Source organism: Lepisosteus oculatus, chromosome 9 (genome assembly GCF_040954835.1).
Source record: "Lepisosteus oculatus isolate fLepOcu1 chromosome 9, fLepOcu1.hap2, whole genome shotgun sequence".
Lineage (NCBI taxonomy): Eukaryota > Metazoa > Chordata > Actinopteri > Semionotiformes > Lepisosteidae > Lepisosteus > Lepisosteus oculatus.
In genome coordinates this window covers 21,672,520-21,690,620 of record NC_090704.1, presented here as the reverse complement: position 1 = coordinate 21,690,620, position 18,101 = coordinate 21,672,520, and positions in this window count along the sequence as shown.

The window sequence follows — 18,101 nt, the reverse complement described above, 5'->3', positions numbered from 1 at the left end:
ATAGCTTCCCTAAGATGTGATCTTAGATCAGTGGTATGGATTCAGGACTTGAATTTGGGAGACATGAAGAGGTCAAAGAAGGAAGGCTAAAAGATACAAAGACAGATTTGCCAAGCTAATTAAATCAGCACAGCTGATGACAAACTTTCATATAGGCACTGCTCTTATATTTATCAATACTATACTTGCACCACTTATTGACATATGTGGCCCTTCTCAAGCATCTAGCTTAGACTGAGAAAAACAACTACTACTAAGGAATACACTTTTAACAAGAGCATAAAAGGATGGGTGATAACAGAATCAACACAATTACAAGAAAGGTTTGGAATGCAGTAGAGATGTAAAGTGGAAGACACAGAATCAAATAAATAAAAGCTGTTCTAAAGAATAAGTTTTGAAAGTGCCCAGCAAAGGTGACACTCTGATTTTCTTAGGGATAGAATTCCAGAGCTAAGGGGCAAGAGAAGCACCTACTGTAGCAAGAGAAGACCCTGTCTCCCATAGAATGAACAGTAGGTCGGCTTGGGAGACAGACAGAAGATCAAAACTGGATGAACAAAGATTGTGAGGTGGGGAGTAAGAAATTAATAAACCAAAGAGCTACTGAGGTACCAAGTCATGTAGAGCCTTATAGGTCAGCATGGAGATATTGAAGCCAGCACAAAACATGATAGGAAACCACTGAAACAACTAGGTCAGGATTCTGGCTGCACTATTTTGGACATACTAAAATTTGTTCAATGTGGATCTAGACACCCTAGTGAATAGGTCATTACAGTAACCAATTCCAGAGAAGAAAAAAGGTGATGACCAACTTTTTAGCTACATTCTGTGACAACATAGGATGCCTTCTGGCTGAGGTGGAAGAATGATGTTTTTACAATATTTTGTACACTTGGGTCGAATGTCAAGCCTGGATGAAATATCACCCCAAGTCAAATCAAGTTTTTCAATTTAGATTGAAATTCAAATACAGAGTCACACTGCAACCCACAGATAACATTACTGCAATGGCTTTACATAGTTGATGGGAGGTGACTAGAGGTATGACTTCAGTCATTATTTAAATGAAGACAGGCATGTAAAAAACAGACAGCAGAGCAACAGTCTGCCTCTAACACAGACCAGAGACAGCCACTTCAAGATTTCAGATTTAGTAAAGACATAGATTTGAATATTAAAAGCATATAAATGTCACGAACACGGACTGAAATCCGTGTCAGATTTTGTAGAAGACCCTATACGATGCGGTAGGAGCTGGAGAAAACAGGAGGCGTGGTAAAAAGGAACACACAGGGGTTTAATAGTGCACAAAATAATAGTGACAGTCCGTGAAACAGTGTACGGGGAAGACAAAATGGCATCCAAAACCAAACGGGTCCAAGGGCAGGTCAAAGCACAGTCCGAGAGTCCATCAACTAGAAATCCATCCTGGGACGCGACAAAGTTAAAATCCCCAGAAGGGGTGAGCACAAGGACAAACGAAACATGGAGGTCCAAGGGTGACGGGGCGAGATCCTCCAGACCCTGGGCTCAGGAAACAGGAGGTGTCGGGGATAAGGCCTATGCCCTCAGGAGACGGACGTAGGGTTTCCTGGTGCTAGGCGGGCCTCGCGACATCTTACCCTAATGATGAGCCCCGAGGACTGGAGGAGCTGGTCTTTAAATAATAACACTAAAAGGGTACACCTGGAGAACTAAATCACACGAACATTAATGGGAGCAGTGGAGCGCCCTCTAGGGAGGGATGTCGGGCGTGACAATAAATGATAGTTTTGACCATGTAATCTTAAAAGCTGGGTAAGTGGGAACATGTAAATGCTGAATAGTAGGGGCCCTTTATCGAGCACTGACGAACATTAGATTTAACAAACTCAACTTCAGAACTTAAACCTCCAGGAGAAACAAAGTGTTGGCTATCACTAAGGTAAGACTTGAATCATTTAAGAGCAATGTCAGAAACTCCGAAACAGACTCAGGAATAGAACGTAAGATGTCATGGTTAAAAGTGTCATAAGCATCAATGAGGTCTAGGAGAATAAGGATAGAAACATATCCAGAATCAGAAGCAATAAGAAAAATCTTTAGTGACTTTAAACAGAGCAGTTTTTCTCCTGTATGTCTGAAACCAGATTGGAAGAGTCTGAAGATGTTATTTGCTATGAGATAGTTATTCAACTGAATTATAACAGAACATTCCAAAATTTGCATGAAAAGACAGGTTAGATATGGGGCACATTTTGTTTAGGTTGCCCAGAGCCAAATCCGATTTTTTTTGGCACCAGGGTAACTGCAACTGCAACTGTTTTAAAGGCCATTGGTACCACTCCAGTGCTCAATGTTTGTTCATTGTATAAAGGACAACAGGGCAGAGGGCAGAAAATCAGAACTGAAATAAAGCAGTGGGAATGAGATCTAATAAACAAGTGGTGGATTACATAAGTAATACCAATTATTAAGACACACATTGTCAAGTTGAGAGAAACTAGAAGGAAGGAAGGAAAATTAGAAGTAAAATTAAAAGTAGAAGGAAGTAAAACTAGACATGCAGGGAGAAGGTATAGTAGTACTGTAGGCACAGTAACACTGCTCATAGAGGTAGGAAGAAAATAGTGACAAGAATTGCAGTGGATGTATCTCTTAGGACGTATTATCCTAATATCCCGGAAATAGTCATAGGTAGATTTTACAAGGAAATAATTAAATTTAAGATGCAGTGTTGTAATGAGGAATACCTTGTAAACATTTCGGTGAAAGCTGGGATGACACAACAAAAGCTGAGAGAGAAATCCTAGATCAGGGGACAGTGGGTGGTTTTGAAGAGCCCTTAGTCTTCAAACCTGAGGGCAGTCAGCAATAGAATCCAAGTCAAGGTGGTAGTCCAATTGTAGAGAAATAGCAATAATAATACGACTGTATTTGGCAGTGAATTTAAAGATATTGGCAGCAAAACAAAGTGAAAAAAATATTAAGCATAACAAGTAAATCAAATATCCCATATTGGTGCTGACCTCAAGGTGAGAGGAGTCTGAGCCAGATGCACATGTTCTCCCTCAACCAGAAACCAAAAGGGGGTAATGAAGTAATCAACTGAACTGAGATCAAACACTTGGATCAGGTCATGAAGATAAAGTCCAATCAAGAATTAGGTGAAGCAATGAATTTGGAAAGTCTATAAGCAATTGAAAAATGATAGGGACAGACAGGAAAAGCTACTGTACACTACTGATTATCATGCTAACAATTATTATTTTGTAAAATAAGTGCCAAAGGATAGGATCCAAACTAATAACTTCTATTATAAATCCATTTTCATAGTAAAGATAGATTCTCATAAATAGTACAGAGCGACACTGTCAGGGAACTGGCAGATAGTTTTCAGAGGATCCTGTGGGTAGCCATGAATTCTACAGGATGCAGAGGCAAACAATCTAAAATTGTAATCCAGAATCAAGGTCGATAGGAGAGGCTAGAGATCAGTTAACCAGAAGGAGCCGAGACAAACTGAGAAGACAATCCAAAAGGGGAAATCCAAGAGACAAGATCAAAAAGGGAAAAGTTAAGTCCAAAAACCGGGAAATCCAACAAGACGAAAACGTGCACTAAAAAAACTCTAAAACAGGCTTTTCAATAGTGAGCATAGTTTGCTGCATGAGGGAAATATAAATACTAAAGGGAGAGGGATTTGGTCTGTGGAATCTGGTGCCTGTGAGAATGTTATGGGTTCAGTTACAGATGCAGCCATTCAAAATGCGTGGGGTAATTATATTCATATACTGCAACACAGTAATACATGCTGTACAATGTCTGTTGATTCTGTATGTGTAGGGCTGTTTCACCTCTGCTCATGTGACCTTGCCAGTGGTGTGTTCAAATCCAGCCAGCGCCACAACTTTTTTATTTAACAAACATTTCTTTGAAAAAATAGAATAACAATATTATGGACAATTAATTGACAATAAATACAGAAAAGCACATATTAAATTTGGGAAATAGTTTAAATATGTAAATAGTTCCCTGGTTCTGCACCCCGGGTGTTTCTCTCTCTCTCGCTCATCCGCTCATTTGACCCCCCCCCCAATTCAATTCAAGGTGCTTTATTAGCATGACCAATGGGTACAATCAGTGTTGACAAAGCAATAAAATAATGAAATTCACATGAAACAAAACAAAAAATAACATTAATATAAAATCTACAGACATATTACAGACATTTACAACAATGACATATTATAGAATATTTACATATAATGTAGACAGAAGGAGTATTATTGGGAGATAGGCTCACTGTTCCTCTGCTGTGACAGGAGATCACATACTGGGATGCCAGTTCAACTGAGTTCCCTCCTCCCTCTCCCAGTAATATTGGAACCCATTGTGATTGTTTCACTCTCTGGTCGGGGAGCGGGAGAGCTCGCTGGCAGGTGGTGACGGAATAGAAAATAAAGGCAGCTTTTAACTCCGCAAGTCACACATCAATACACACCAGTACTCCATTTCTCCCTAAACATTTTAAGCACCAAAGTCTTTCATGTGGTTTTCATCACTCTCTGCGGGAGTGCTGGCTGTGACGGATTAAACCGGTTTCACAGGTATTTTCAAGTGGTCGAGTCTTCAGCGGGAGGGGGGAACAAGCTGCCCAGCCGTGTGGAATGCCACAGAACCCCAAATAGACAATACACACTAACCGAATATTTGACCAAGATATCCAGACACAACTGTATGAGCTCCACCAGTAAAACTCAAAGTATTACGCTGGTCCACACTATTTGCAACCGTCATTTTAAATGAAAATACTTTATTTTTTCATCGACAAAAAGTAACACCCACCACAGCATTTCGTTGATCTAACTAACAAGGATGGGACATTAGCTAGTCAATATGAAAAAGGAATAACTTACTTTTTTATTTCTACAGCACATGTATTTGAACATTTCCATCGATTGTACAAGCACTGAAAAACTGTTCAATCCCTAGTTCGTTGGGCATTTACTTTTAACAGAGCACTTCATAATTTCTAACAACGAGACGACGGCACCGAAATTTTTTGGCATGCATAAAAAACAGCAATTCTGTCAGTTAGCCCTAAATGAATTAATAGCAAACATGGTTTACATAAAATACATTTTCCAAGAAGGTTTAGCCTTTGTCACTAATGAAACCACTAAATAAATACATAAATATAGAAATCATAAAATTTTTAAAATAAACTTTCAGCATAGCTTTCTCACCATTTAGATGTATTTTTCTTGGGATTTTGGGATCAAATGTGGAAAGATTAGATTGTAATCTTTTTTAATTTTTTAAATACATTTTAGAAAAGTGTAATCTATACTAAAAAGCTGTATTTATTTAATACCACTCAATACTTATATTGATGGAGGAATCTAAGGAATAAGGAACCAGATATTGTTATGTCCATATCTTCACAAGGGATTCAGTGCGAATTGTAATACCGCGGGCACTTAATTAAATGACTGCGGGCACTTTCCACCCCCTCTGACAGCAGGAACTCCTTATTCTTAGGAACTCCTATTCTTAGCTCAGCAGCTCATTACAATATAGGGTGTTCAAACAGGGTTTTTTTACACAGTGACACAGCATCGCATTATGAATCTGTTTTTCCGTGTTTAAAAGAAAGTGGAATACAGCTGCCTGGAATGCTTAATGGCACCAATCGCATCTGTATTTATAACTTAGTTTTTAAAATTTATCAAGCAATATGAAGCATCTATTTTTACTTTTAAGTCCCTTAATTATCATTAAGCACAGCTTTCTCACCACTTAGACTACTTTTTGATACCATCCTTAAACAAAGCAGAAACTTGTTGTACTTTCTAATTACATTACAAACGGAAAGATTACAGATTTTAATCATCTTTTTTTTGTTACATTATACATTTTAGAAACGTTTCATCTATACGAACACCACAAAACTATTCTCGATTGTATTTCTGAATGTTATGTTACACTTAGTTCACTGTTTTAAATACATCTAATTAAGAAAGTTAGGTGTAAGCATAAACTATTAGTAATCAATAATATTAAATTTAGCACTGTAATAAGTTGTTGCACTTTCCCCCGCATTTTGTAAGAATAGATTTTCATTGTTCAAATATACATTAAATCTGACTCTCATATAATAAGTTAAATACAAAACTAAAGAAAAAACAGGGTAAAATATAATTCAAAATATTTTGCTAACAATGTTAACTGTTTATAAATAATAAAATGTATTAACTAAGGAGTAGGATGGCACAGTTGTTAATATGCTTTTTGTTTTGTTTCTTTTTCATAAATACAACAGTAGTACCCGATGTCTCAGTGCCTTTCAAAATTAAATTATGCATGCAAACCTGTGAACTAGAAAGATAACTAAAATATCCATCCATTTCTAAGGGTGGCGAAGTGGTTAGCATTGCTATCTCACACCACTGGGGTCCTAGGTTCAATTCCTGCTGTCCTTTGTGTTTGGGGCTGGCATGTTCTCATGGGTTACATGGTTTTTCTCCATATGTGTGATATGACTCCCTCTCGCACTCCAAAACATACTGGTAAGTTAATTGGTTTATGGGAAAACTGGCCCTGGTGTGTGTGTGTTTGTGTCTGTCTTTCCTGTGATGGACTGGCACTATGTCCGTATTTTGCCTTGTGTCCGTTGCTTTCTGGGATAGGCTCCAAATCCCCTGTACTGGATAAAGAGATTAGAAAATGGATGGAATTAAAGCCACTGTGTGGATGGAACTATACACAGTGTTAGAAACCCACTATGAAATGGCAGCATCTCACTGAGAATAAAATATTTTATAGTGCTGGCTTAAGGAAAAAGCCTTTCCACCTCTCTTGCACATCAGTATACATCCCTAGTTATTTAAACAAATTGCCTCTAATTATAAACATCTTAATATGCTGGCTCTGTGGATCAGCATCAGCTATGTTTGCCCATTCCTTCAATTCATGTGCATCCAACACACAGTTCAATGCTAGCAACTATACAAAATCTAAAATACAATCCTCATTTCAGTATCTATGTAAACATACAGTCTGTTAACTTCATCATCTTCATCAAAAGTATGCCTAACCCCATTAGGAAGTGTTCTAGTTATCAGTGTATTCCTCAACTTTCCCAAAATTATCTTTTTCTTACCAACATCTCTAGTCTTTTATCCTGCAATAACTCAGCCAACACTTAAATCCCCAACAGCTGCTTGTGTTAATTTCTTTAAATCACAAATATCATATGTAAATACTGGCCATGTAATACTCTGCATTGTGGAATAACAGTTTATTTTAAAGGGAACTAGAGAAACTAGGAACTAGAGAAATCAAGAAAGGCTTTTTTTCTAGAATTAATAAATTGTTCATTGGGGAAATTACACACTGAGCAATCTTTCATATGTTCAGAATATGACAGCAAGAATCCTTACAGGGATGCATTACACCTGTCTTCAAGTCCTTGCACTGGCTTCCTATCAGGTTTCGAGTCAACTTCAAAATCTTCATCCTCATTCAGTACCTACTGTATATATGGCTTATTATCTGTCTATTCCCCACCTTTGTCTATCTGACTCTGGTCTTCTAGCTGTCCTCAAGAACATCTACATTCTGTGGGTGACAGGATCTTCTCTAGCTGCACCCCAGACCTCTCGATTTGTATCCCCAGAGATATCAGTCACGTACCAGTGCATTTAAATATAACCTCAAAACCTTTCTTTTCAGAAGACTTAGTGTATGTATCTGCTTCATTTTCTAATTTTGGTAGCACCTCTAACTCTTGTCTTTCTTATATGTATTTACTTTGTAATCTGTAGTCCTTTAAACTGTTTTAACATCTACTGTATTGCTTTGAGATGCCACTTTTAAAGGTGATATATAAAATAAAGTTTTGTATTGTTGTTATAGGGTGGCATCTTCCCGCCTCCATAACCAAAAAGCCAAATAGGAGTGGCTTAAGCGACATACACAGCCGTGTAACTGACAGTTTGAGGTAGCCCATTGTGTAAATTTTGCTTTGTTGCTGATAGGTTAAGCTTTCGAAACTCAGCCCCAAATTCATGTGGCTGATTTTTCGCCCTGTTTCGTTGGTTAAACACAATGATCACAAGCACCACCATGGTAACTGGGATGTGTAGTTTTTAATTCAGTTTGAATTATAACTGTATGTACTGTCTTCATATTTGGCCAGGGTTTTAAAGAGAGGGTGCACCAAAAATTTTCGGTGTCGTCGTCTCCGCTTTAAAGGGACCCCCGTGCTGGAAGAATTTGACCTCGGAATATTGCCCAGAGTACTAATATAGGCACATCCCGGAATTTTGACTTCACTGTGTAATGAAGATAAAACGTAGATAAAAAAGCTTGGATTCCCATGGACAGTATCTTATACACATATCTTTTTCTTTTGTCTTTGTTGATCTCTTGAGGATCCTTGTGATATTTTGAGCTCTCGTTGAATGATAAAAGTGTCGCAGTTTAAATAATTTTTGTTGTTAGAAATTATGAAACCCTCTGTTAAAAGCAAGGGAGTTTTTATATCTGTTATAGTAAAAGAAAATGCCCAACGAACTAGGGATTGAACAGTTTTTCAGTGCTTGTACAATCAATGGAAATGTTCAAATACATGTGCTGTAGAAATAAACAAAAAAGTAAGTTATTCCTTTATCATATTGGCTAGCTAATGTCCCATCCTTGTTAGTTAGATCAACGAAATGCTGTGGTGGGTGTTACTTTTTGTCGATGAAAAAATAGTCTTTTCATTTAAAATGACGGTTGCAAATAGTGTGGACCAGCGTAATACTTTGAGTTTTACTGGTGGAGCTCATACAGTTGTGTCTGGATATTTTGGTCAAATATTCGGCTAGTGTGTATTGTCTATTTGGGGTTCTGTGGCATTCCACACGGCTGGGCAGCTTGTTCCCCCCTCCCGCTGAAGACTCGACCACTTGAAAATACCTGTGAAACCGGTTTAATCCGTCACAGCCAGCACTCCCGCAGAGAGTGATGAAAACCACATGAAAGACTTTGGTGCTTAAAATGTTTAGGGAGAAATGGAGTATTGGTGTGTATTGGTGTGTGACTTGCGGAGTTAAAAGCTGCCTTTATTTTCTACTCCGTCATCACCTGCCAGCGAGCTCTCCCGTGCCTCGACCAGAGAGAGACACACGACGAGCCCTGCTAATAAAGCACCTTGAATTGAGAGAGAGTGGGGGAGGGCGAGAGAGAGAGAGAGACTGTGCTCACACTGCCAGAGGGGAGAAATAGAGACAGAGGTGCACTTCCTACTGCACTGTGACATACTATGGGATTAGAGAAACATTCTTCCCTAAACTCAGAAATCTAGTACCAGAGTTCCCACACCTGCCAGAATCACAACGGGTCCCAATCCTACTGGGAGAGGGAGGAGGGAACTCAGTTGAACTGGCATCCCAGTATGTGATCTCCTGTCACAGCATGAGGAACAGTAAGCCTGTCTCCCAGTAATGCTCCTTCTGTCTACATTATATGTAAATATTCTATAATATGTCATTGTTGTAAATGTCTGTAATATGTCTGTAGATTTTATATTAATGTTATTTTTTGTTTTGTTTCATGTGAATTTCATTATTTTATTTGCTTTGGTAACACTGATTGTACCCATTGGTCATGCTAATAAAGCACCTTGAATTGAATTGAGGGGGGGGGGGGGTCGAGCGAGACCCTGGGGTGCAGAACCAGGGAACTATTTACATATTAAATTTATTTCCCAAATTTAATATGTGCTTTTCTATATTTATTGTCAATTAATTGTCCATAATATTGCTCTTCTATTTTCTCAAATAAATGTTTGTAAAATAAATAGACATGACGCCGGCTGGATTTGAACACACAACCTCTGGTTTATAAGTCGGGAACTTAGACCAAAGTACCACCAGCAAGGTCACGTGAGTAGAAGTGAAACAGCCCCTACACATACAGAATCAACAGACATGGTACAGCGTGTATTACTGTGTTCCAGTATATTAATATAATTATATCATTGTTAATTTCTTTAGATACGCAATTCCGTATTATATTTGCAGAAAAGCTTAAAACTACCACTTTTTATATACACTATTTCACATGTTAGTTAAAGACTTCGATGCTTAAAATGTTTAAGGAGAAATGGAATACTGGTGTGTATTTTTTCTTTAAAGTACCAAGACCAGCCATATACTGTAATACTCTATGTTTATGTTCCAAAATTAATATCGTCTATGGCCTTCACACGGGTTATGCTCCTATTCTTTTTATGCTCAGCTACTAAGATTTCCCTTCAGTGGTAAAATTCCATATAAATATTGAATACTAAAACGGGTACATTAAAGACATTTAAATCTTTCTACGACCGACCAATGCACCACGAGTGCCCCCGTCGCTCAACCAATCACGTACCGCGGTATTGTGCATCATCGGGACGTAGCCAATTACCAGCAGTATGTGTCTGTGCCGTGCACTTTGAGTGGCTGCATCTGTAGGAATGAGATAGTGAAACAGTGGGTTTGGGAATGTAATGGCATTTGCTAGGGAGAGTGTGGGACGTGACAGTAATGACATTTAGGTTATTTGGCATAACTTGCCTAGCTGAGAGAAATCCAGCCTGATGAGTGACTGACTCATCTCCAAAAATAGCTCCAAAACACAAATGCGGATTTATTAATGAGAGAGTTCATTATGCATGTGCTTTAGCTGATAAGTGTCAAAAGACTAGACAAACAGGCTGTATAAAATGCTGCATTGATTATGGAAGAAAAGTCAGAGAAGTGAGCAGCACTAAAACCAGCTTTAAGTAGCACACTGTGTGTGTGGGGGGGAGTGATGTAAGAACCAATGCAGAATATCTACAAATGACATGGCTGAATGAACAAAGGGAATAGTAGTAATAGGAACCTGTTGGGGCTGATAATGGAATTGAGCTTAAAATAGTATGAACAACTTAGCCTGATTTATCAGTCCATAAAAGATGTCTAAAATCAACACTTTAATATATAAGTTTTTAAGCATCATGGGAGATCTAACAGATTTTGAAAATGGTCAAATAGTTGGTGCCAAAAATTCAGGTGCATCAGTCACAGAAAAAAATAACAAAATTATGTAATGTGTCAGTTGGAACAGTGTCAGAAATCATAAGGGAAAACACTGTCAAACAGGGAAAACATCAGGAAAGAGGAACAGTGATTGCAAATTAAAACTAAAACCAAAGAGACAGATGTACAGTCAACAGGATAGTTGCTAAAAACCACAAAACAAAGGATTTAATCTACACCTCCATGACCCACTCTGAAGAAAAACTGTCGGTTGTGAGCTTCACAAAGCTAAACTTTATGGACAGGTTGCCATTCAGAAACTGCTTGTAACCTGGGAAAATGTGCAGTGATGCTAAAGTATTGTAATGAGCAGAAAACCATGGACTTCTGTAGAGTGGAAGAAGGTAGTATAGTCTGGTGAATCAGACTTTTACTATTTTTCCTTCATCTGAATTGGTATATGATCAGGGAAAGCCTAGGAACCCGTGAACCCACACACTGCCTGTTCCCTAGTGTTTAACAAGGTGGTGGATCTTTTTTATGGTATGGGCAGCCAATTGTGTGAGTCAATTGTTCTTGCAGCCAATTGTGTGAGTCAATTGTTCTTGTTATTACTCTGCCTAGTAGAATTACAGCCAAGGAATACAAAGCCATTTTGTGTGACTATTTAAGTGCATTAAGCACAAATACTTTTTCCTGAGATGTTCTCATATTCCAAGACAATAGCACCCCCATAAACACTGCTAAATTCAACAGTGCTTTCATGAATACTAGGAGATTAGGAAGTTAAATGTCTTTTTTGCCCTCTCCAATCACCAGATCTAAACATCATGGAGATTTATTGGAATGTTCTGTAATTAGAGTGTGGAGTAGATTTCCACCACCTTCATTTCTGTAAGAATTGTAGGGTTCCTTAATGAATGGTCCAGTCCAACATCTCACTAGAAGTTTGAAACTTGTATAACAGTATTCCAAGAATGACTGAAGGCAAAACCTGGCACAACTCCTCATTAGTTAATAAACATTAACATATTGCTTGTTTTTTTCCATTATTTTGTCCATCCCATGTAGAGATAAAATGACAATCCAGTAGAATGATGCTCATAATGTAACTAAAATAGCCTACAAGAGAGAAAACTTACACCTATTCAAGGGTGAGAGCAGAAGGGCTGAGAGGATTTTAAGAATGTGACCAAGGCTGGGCTTTGCTACTGTAAGCAACAAACCCTGTACTCTCCACTTGTACTAGTCTGCCTAGAAATTTTACTTAAGCTTCCATCAGACCTTTAATTCCCTTTCCTTAATGCAAGTTATTATACATATCTGTGTTCAAATTCTTCGTTCATGAAAACAAAACATAAACCTTCTCAATCAAGGTATAAATATCTGTTCCCCAGTTCTCCTACAAGCTCTTATTGGGGAATGTTCTTAGTGCATTTACAAATCAGCTTTCTCCTCAAAGCATCTGCAATTTATATCTATTATTATCTATTATATCTACTCACTGTGAAATGGCTAAATCTCATCTTTTACAGTAAATGAGCCATTAAAACAGTTCTTATTGTGTCCAAATTTAGTAAAAAAGGGCATTTTTCTCTTGCTGACTGTTTCATTACCAAACATTTTTTAAGTGTGACTGCAGATTTTATTTCTAGGTTTATTTCCTTATTTCTTCGCACATGCTGGATGTGTGAAAATAACAACAAGGAAATAGTTAAATAGTTTTAGTTAAGTATACCATGACCTTTAAAGTCATATGTCATTACATCAGATACTGTTTAGCTAACCACCATTATATCTATTTATCTCATTGAGCGGTCATAATGTAATGTCATTCTGATCTCAGAGGGCAAGCAGTCTGTTTGTTGCCAGTTTTTGCTAATGTGTGATTTTCTGCTCAAGATTTTTTTATGGTGAAATATAAAATTTATAAATCCGTCTTGAAACGTTTCAAAACAGCACATTGTGTTTATGAACATCTAATACAGATTGCACAAATTATATGAATAAGTATGGAATTATCTTAACAAATGAAAAAGAGATAGAATTACCATTAAAATGCTCATTCTTTCCTTAATTTACAAGAAAGAGAACAACTGAAGAAATTATTTAGAAGCATACACTGACACCTTCTGGTAGTTCTGAATTCACATCAGTAAAGTTTTAAGTTTCATTTAAATCCATACCGTAGTTGTGACCCTGGATCAGATAAAGCAGTTAAAATGAATGGATGGATGAGTAAAACTGCATGGAGGAATTCACAGTGTAAATATATAAAATATTTTCTTGCAGCAAGTATGCACTAACGTACTAGCATATTAGCAGTATTTTCTTTCAGGCAGCATTTGTGTCATTTTTCCAACTTGCATTTTTAGAACTTTAAAAGTTATCAATGCCAATTTCATTTTTACCTGAATCCCTGAAATCCCTTAAAGCTGTATTTCCTAACATGGTTAAGGGAATAAGACCCACGTTTTGTAATCTTCCACCTGCTTTTGGAGTCTGTGTCTCACAATAGCCCCTCATTCTTTGTTGGCAAGTTATAGGTTTGTACCCCATAGCCCATTTTAACCCTCAACATCCGGCACCACGTCACCATCAACTTTTTTTTCTGTAGTTTATATTGAATAGAAATGCTTCAAATGGATGTTTGGCATTAAGCACTTGCTGAGTAACTTAAAGGTGGTTTTGTGGAAAGGTACTTTTAAAATTAAACACATTACAATTAAAAGTATATTGTGCAAGGGATAACATTTAAAAAATAAACACAGTAAAGGTAGCTTGTATATATTTACTATATAAAGTGATAAAATGTTTTCCCACAACTTCTTATTTAGTTAAAAGAGTAATCCTTCAAGATGGTAATTGTAAAGGATTGCCAGGGCCACCCTCACCTTTCTGTGGGCCCTAGGCAAGATCCTGGAAAGGGGCCCCTTCAGATCATAATCTGCGCAGACACTACTATCATGAGCTCCCACCCCAGGCTTATTTTGCTATTTAGGACAATTATAAGGAAATGAATTATATAAATAGAAACCTTTTTATTAACCAGTTTTGAAAAACACATAAATAATTTACAAACAAGAACAAGAAGCAGTATTTTAACATTGAAATTTCTAACATGAACCGTGAATCTGTTATCTTGTTCATGTGCTTCCATTTTCCAGCACCCATAGGTACGTCCTTTTGGAGGAGGATATGTGTTTACCAGTTGCAGCTACATGATTTTTAATTTTAAACCATTACAATTATCACTTGTAATGTTTCATTACGTTAGATGGAATGAAAGATTGATAAAACCGATCTTCACAACATTTACTACTTTCCAAAATCAAGTTAGCAGCATTTGAATCAGCTGCACTGATTTTGTCATTTTATGGTGCAGATGAGAATAAGTGAAATAAATGACTATACTTACTAATAATAATAATTTTTACATATATCATAACATATACTGTAATATGTATCATATATAATATCATATAACACATATCATAACTAATAATATAATTTATAACTAACAATTTTTATAAGACTAGATTAGCACTGCAGCAATTGACTCACTGTAGTTACTGTAGTTTTTGTTTCAAAATTTGTGAACTTGCCTAGGGCTCACTGGTGGCCTCAGGGCCCTAGACAGACTCCTAGGTCACCTAAGCCAACTTCCAGCCTTGATGATTGCTTTTTGAAAGTGACTTTCTGCAACATTGCTTATAACAAAAAAATGAACATCTTTTCTTGTATAATAAATGTATAAAATCACAACTTTATGCCACATGTACTTTAATCAGTGTCTAAAATATTTGTGCAGAGATCAAGTGAAAACTTTGGTTTGAATGTATTAGCATTCATGGTAAAAGTAGAATTAAAAAGAATGGAAAAGAAAATACTCAATAGCTGACAGAAAGAAACTCCACATCTGCACTTATAGAAAAACAAGTATTGGCAAATTGTTCCGAAGTACTTAGTGAGTAGTGAGGCCAATTGTTATATTTATTTTTTCAAGGTCGTGAAAATGTCCAGATAGGAGTGTCTATAGTCTCACAACAATTATATTTCATATAAATAACAAAAATGAAGTATATTTCTGCCCGAATTATTGTTGCAGACAGCATTATTAAACTCTGGTTGCATAACATGATTATTAAATAAATTCATATAATCCAAGTGTATCAATATGTTTAACCTGCAAAATGTAAAAAATATTTTTACATTTTTAACACAGGAAGAAATATAATAAAAATAGCCATTGTGTAAATAATTAAGAGTTAGGGAAGAAAAAAGTTAAGTTCTAAGTCAACATATCATTTTTTGACTGGGTCAGTTTTAAACCGTGTTTATATGGAAGATTACCTGTTAACCATAGACCTTTGAATCTATTTGGAATACTGACAGAAATGTTACTCTTGAGTGGCTTGTTTTATGTACTACTCAAAAATAACTAATACTAATGTCACTGACCTACTAACCCCTCCCTCTCTATCCAAGGTTATCAGGTCTTATTTGTCACATCTTCATTGATATTTCTATATAAAGAAAACTATTCAAAGGACTATTCAGTATTTTTTTGCACTTCAGCATGAGGGGGCTTGTGTTGTTACTTTCTTTGGTCACAGTTGGTAAGTAACATTATATCTTGTAAAGGGCTCATGTTATATATGTGTTATGAATAAATGTTTATTTTTACAGTTTTTTTTAATTGTTGTTTCCTTTATATTTTAGGTTGTGACAAAAATACATATGGTAAGTTTTATTGCAATTATTATTATCACAACAATTTGTGTCTAGCTATTATATTATGATCATAATTATGCTGCTAAGCAGATACTGAGAAAATATGAATGTTTTGTGGCAGTGTTTCAATTTTGTCTTGTGGGCTTGCACCAGAAAACTAACCTTCTCCAAGAACAATGTCCATTTCTAAAAAACTTTTTAGTCTAGGATTCTCAATTATACTTTGCAATTCAATGATTGTAAAAGTATATAAATAACAATTATTAAAGTTATGTCTCGACATTAAGTCATAGTTGAAATCCTTTGATTTATTGTTGATTCAGCTCTGTAGTTTAATTTACGTTTTAAATACCCTTTTAAAAATGCTTGCATTGAGTTAATGTGAACACTCATGTTATAGTACACACAATAACAGATAAAGCAAAGAATACTGTATTTAATATTGTTACAAATGGAGGTTGAGAAAATGGAGAGTAAGCAGGAATTGACCAAGCAGATTAGTAAATAATAAAATAAATAATCATAACCACCTAACTTGTGATTTCTCCAAGAATATACCCTGGTGCTTGCTATAGTTAGTGGCACATGAATTCCTAGTTCCCTGGCACGGCTTTGGTGAAAAGAGTAAAAATTCAGATACACTTCATTAAACAAATATTTATTAACAATGACAATACTAACACTACTACACAAATCACACAAACACACAAGTTACTATATTTACACATTTACAAATAGGGCATTCCAGAGGCCTAACATCCTAATCACCCAGAAAACCCCAGACTGCTACTAAGTATTGAACTCTTAAACAATGCCTACAGAGGCTAAAATAAGAGATAAGCTCTGTTCTTAATAAATGCAAAACAATCTGCAGTTTGTCTACAAACACAGACACCACCAAATGAATGGGAACCTATTTTCGTATTCTACAAATGCACCACTAAGCAGGAAAGGCTGTCTTTAACTGAGGTATTATTTACTCAGGAAATAAAAGTTCCCTAAAAACACAGGAAGCCAGCTCTCCCTAGCAAGGTTCTAATACTTTGCTGTACTTGGGTTTTGTCTGGATGATCATGAAGTAAGGTTCTTGCCTGGTGCAAGCTTCAAGCTTCAACCTTCCAGTGCATTTGTGTTATTTTTCTCAGTTTCTAAAGTACAAGATGGAAAAAACAACATTTGAACAAATTACTCCAAAATACTCTCTACACATTTAGTCACATTTGTTAGGATCTTATCAAACTACTGAAATTTATGTTTCCATCATATTTGTCAACGGTCAATTAAAACAGGAAAAAAATATTTTTATGTTAATAATGCTTTTTAGATGTAAGTCTGAAAATTGTATTAAAGAAGTGAAAAATGCATGTAAATATTTGAAATCTTTCTGCATATTTGTGAACTATTTCTAAGATCTTTGATATATAAACATTCTTGAATGAGACTCTGACCAGTCTCTTGAATGGTTTAGTGTCAAATAAAAAAAAACAGTTCCAATTTGGATGAAGTACAGAAATTACTTACACATCTAGCGAAAGACATGTTTCTTTTACCATATTGTTTAAACCCAGATTTATCACCACAGATTTCATAGATTTCATATAATCTATACTGCCATCTTGTGTTTTAGAATCGTCAGTGAAGCAGGTCTTCTATGTTATAGAAAAAGCTACATACTTTACAAGATAATTTTCTTGATTATTTTCCATATGTAGCCCAATTAGTAGGCTCTGTAGTTGTACTATATAGTGTTTCTCTAATAACACAATAATATTTTTTAACAGTTAAAGTTCCATCACATTTAGTGGTCTGTATTATCACTATACTTAATTTCACTCCCATTTATCTTAATCTGCATTTAGTGACTTGCTATATTTTAACATGTGCCTCTAGGTCTAGAATCTGAAATTCATGTCACAGTCCAGAGGTCTCACTGATACCATTAAAAATAATAAAGTATGTAATTAAGAATTACAATTAAAAAACTAATTCAATTAATTTTTAGGGACAGGAACAGAACAGCACAGTCCTGCTGAAATCTTTTTATTTCTAACTATATTTTCCCATTGCTGAAGCACTGATCCCAGTTTTTTTCTCAATAATTATGAAAATTAAAATTTATTTTAGACATTTTTTATTTTACCAGACATAGGCAAAAAGTAAGAAACAAATTTGGAAAAAGTGGTAGCCAACACAAATGTCTGTACATATCCAAAATTTGGGAAAGCAATGAATCAGACAGGAAACTTATCTTCTTTCTAGTAAGACATTATAGCACACTATATGTTGCTTTACTTCCTTTACTAATTACAGATGCAGCCACTCAGA